This window comes from Frankliniella occidentalis, unplaced genomic scaffold (assembly GCF_000697945.3).
Source record: "Frankliniella occidentalis isolate FOCC.00 unplaced genomic scaffold, Focc_3.1 Scaffold21, whole genome shotgun sequence".
NCBI lineage: Eukaryota > Metazoa > Arthropoda > Insecta > Thysanoptera > Thripidae > Frankliniella > Frankliniella occidentalis.
Window position 1 is genome coordinate 1,374,472 of NW_026267151.1, and position 3,812 is coordinate 1,378,283.

The 3,812-nt window shown below is 62.1% G+C and overlaps 1 protein-coding gene across 1 annotated transcript in view; it reads left to right on the forward strand.

The window, feature by feature from the left end:
* The window catches only part of LOC113210489 (cell adhesion molecule 3-like), a gene marked incomplete at its 3' end in the record, with an annotated part of 291,813 nt that overhangs the window by 1,359 nt on the left and 286,642 nt on the right, over positions 1–3,812 (forward strand).

Consider the following 3,812-nt stretch of genomic DNA (forward strand, 5'->3'; position numbering starts at 1 on the left):
TACAAGGATTTTGTTGCTCATATTGCCTACCTCTCAGGCTGTCTTAGGCTATCTAGTGCCAAAGGGGGTGGTTGCTCTCCTTGCCCCTCCCCCCCTTATTACGCGCCTGCCGGTAGTGGGGATGAGGGCTCCACCAATCAGGAACCTTTTGTTCCTCTCGCCTATTCTCCTTTCTGTTTGCTAAACCACACGTAACACGCACTCTACGAAAGTCTGATGGTCTAACAGACAACTGCCCGCACATAACTAATTTGGGCGTTTCAGTCTGCCACCTCCTAATTTGGAACTTATAGTCCAGATTTCGAAAAGTAACTTTACAACAGTTTCTCATGCCAGAAGCAGAAGCTGTATGCACCGTATCTCGATATAGCAACAATAAATACAAGTAGATGTTCTTTGAATTTCGCACTTCCGGTTGCATCCTGATAATGCCGGATATGGTTCAGATGCGGCATCCGCACCCGCATTGACCGATGCTGCGGCTGCTGCGGGCCGCACCTGCCAGCCCCCCATTTCCCCTATATCCTCACGCCTCCTGCAAGATGCCGACGAGAGAGCTCGCTCATCGCGGAGGCCGGAAGCGCGTTCCAAACCAGTCCAAAGAGGGTAGTGAGCGTGATCGAGGTTTCCAATCGCCATCTAAAGACGCTCTCTCTCTCGCACCGACCTGATTGGCGGCCCCCCTTTACGGCCGGCCGATGGAGACCGGCCCCGCACCGCGTTGATTTCGGACGCGCCTTCCCGCCGCGTCGTTTGGACTGCTCCGCGACGTGACTATGGTATGAGAAATCGCCCCCACCCCACATCCCAGCACCTCCCTCCGCCTCCCAAAACGGCCCGCCAACAGTTTCGCGCGAATGAGTCCGCGGCGGCAAACCGTCGCTGGCGCGGTGGCGTCAGCGCGTCTGCACGGAGCGCGGTGAGGGGGCTGGGGGCGGGGCGCGCACGTCTCGTGATTAAACCGCTGCAGCCGCGGCCCGCAGCCCCCTCCCCCCCTCCTCCCCCTCCTCCCCCTCCTCCCCTTTCACCAGCTCCCCTCCTCCCCACTCCCCCTTCACTCTCTCCCCTTTCTCGGCACCCTCGCCACCCGTCCCGGAGGCGTAAGGGTGGGTTTGGATTCGAGCCAGGGAGAAAATCCAGGTCTTGTGTTCTCGGTGCGGCCTGCAGCTCACCAACGCCACGCCCCGAGGAACGGCGGACTGCCCGTCGTTGAGGAGGGCGGTGGCCGTCTATAGAAGGGGGGGCTGGGCAGCTCTCTGTGGTGGAGGAGGGGCCGGTGCGCCCGGCCCACCCTGCCTTTGACCGTCGCCCCTGTCGGAGTGCCGGGCCGGCCGGGCGGCTGACGCGACGGGCGACGCTGCCGCCCACTCCGTCCACTTCGTCCACGTCGGCCCCGGGTCCCGCCCGCCGCGCACTGCCGGGTCCTCTCGTGGCCAGCCTGTCCGAGCGGCGCATATTTCGATTATTAGTTTGGTCCTCGATTACCATATAAATTGGCCACCGTGACGCCGTGCTAGCCAAAGCTCGTCCGGGCATTTGCAAGTCAGCCCCGCGCTGCGCCATTCTTACACTGCGCGGAGGGCGGCGGCCTGCGGCCTGCATGCGTGGAGCCGCCACCCGCGCCGCCCCCGGGGCCCTTCCCTCTTGCTGCCGAACGGCTCTGCCGAAGCACTTGCACGCTGGAACGAGCCGCCTGATGGGGTGGATCGGCGGGGAGCAGGAAATATACAGTCGGGCGGGTTTCAGATTCACCGCGAAGACGCGACGCGACGCGATTTTTCATAGCGCGGCGGTGTGGGCAAATACACACGTTGTCGTCGGAGATGATGTGCGCGCTCCCGAAGTCGAGCATTGTCTCGACAATCTCATGTTTGCAGTGCGCGAGCCGATAGCCGATAGGCCGCCGGACGTGTCGGCCGACGGGGACGGATCGAGGTCAGTGTGCATGTGTGTGTGTCTGTCGCACGGCGAGGCGCGGCGCGGCGCGAAGGGAAGATTTCGCTCCTTGTTCCGCCGTATCGATTCGTGAGCGACACAATAGTTGTGCCCGACACCTCTCCCTCGCCCGCCTACAGCAGGGGGCGGATGGCGGTGGCGGAAGCGAAGCGACGACACGCTGGCGGCGCTGCTGGCTGCAAGCAAGCCGTCGTCGTGTTTGTGTTGCTGCTATAGTGCTCTCGTAGCTCTTGTACTCGCAGCAGCAGCAGCGAGCCCTTTTATTTTGCTGCAGACCGCCCGGGGAGATTAGAAGTAAACGCATGCCCCTCGTCCCTCCCCTCCTCCCTGCCCTACCCCACACCGCCTGCCCATTGATATTGCATCACATGCGAGCGCCCCGTCCCGGTTCCCTATATTGCTCCCGCCCCCGCGTGTCTCCCAGCCACGCATCCCTTCCGTATCTGTCCCTCCCCCCCCCCCCCCCCTCTCTCTCCCTCTCATCTCTACCCCCTGCCTCTCGGACGAACCCCTCCACCATCTCCTCCTCCTCTCTCTGTGGCCATGCCTTCACTTTGTCGCTGGCGGACCGTTTCACATTTTAGTTATCCATATAAAGTAGTTTGGTCCGTCAGCGCTACAGCAGAGTGAAGTGGTGCTGTCCTCTCTCTACCCCCCGCCGTCCCCCCTCGCTTTGGTCGTCGCGAGCAGCGCTCACTTCGTTTCCCCGACGTGTACCCCCGCCGCCACAGCCGCTCAGCTTCGCACCCCCCCCCCCTTTCCTCGACTCTGCACCTTCTCTTTCTCCCCACACGGCCCCTCCACCTCTCGCTTGCTCCCTTCTGCTCCTCCCGTCTCCCCTTATCAACTGTATTCCTTTCAGGTCGTCCAGGTGGCAATCGCCTCCAATCGCCCCGCCATAGACGGGGAAAATAAGACTCGTGTGTGTGTCGCGTTTTTTCCCATTTTTCTCTTTCCTCTTCCTTTGCTATCGACTCGTCTCCTGCCGCCGACTCGCACATGTGGCGTTTGATTCGTCGCCGTGAGGACGTTGAACCGGCCTCACCCCGCCACGCCTCGGCGTTGTGCCCCATCACTCCCTCATTATAGGGGGGCGAGGCATCGCTCGAGGAGGAAGTTACAACGTGGAATGATTCTTTTGTGTACAAACAGTCGCTCCATGGAGTGCTCGAGGAGGATTGCGCCAACGGCTGATAGACGAGTAACGGAGATACCACAGGAACGCGGAGAGGAAGAGGGGGGAGTAGTGTTGCTCCTGACGCAGCGGAGGCGCAGAGGGTACTGATAATTAAGACTCCATCCAGTCCCCCGCCGCCGCCCCCTCCCAGACTCTCCCCGTGCCCCCCATAATGCCCCCAACTGGCCTGCTATTACTATTAGCCGAACTACGCGCACTGGTGTTGCGGAGGGGCGGTGGGGGGTGACGGTGAGGTCGTAACCATCTCCCCCCTTACCCCACACCCCCGGCTGGTAGGCACACCGCAGGGAGAGGAGCAGAGAATGGGGGTAGAGAGGTGGGGTAGGGGGAGGCGTGACGCAGAGGACCGACTGGAACTAGACCACTACAGGTGAAACCATCCCGGAGGCAGCAGCAGCCAGGTTGGGCCAGCGAAGCCCCTCGCCGTCCACCCTCCTGGGGGACTGTTGGAGCTGCTGGAGGAGGGCGCACCTCGGAAGGACAAGCAATGGGGGAGGAAGCGGGTGGAAGGAGGGGTGGGGGGGTGGAGGTCCCCAGTCCCCCTTTCCCCCGGCCTCCCATTCATCCTGCAGTGTGTCACCAGGCGGGACAGCCTGCACTGTGCACACACACGTGACAAAAGGCCATGGCGCATGGTGGCGCCTGCCTGGGCGTGGCG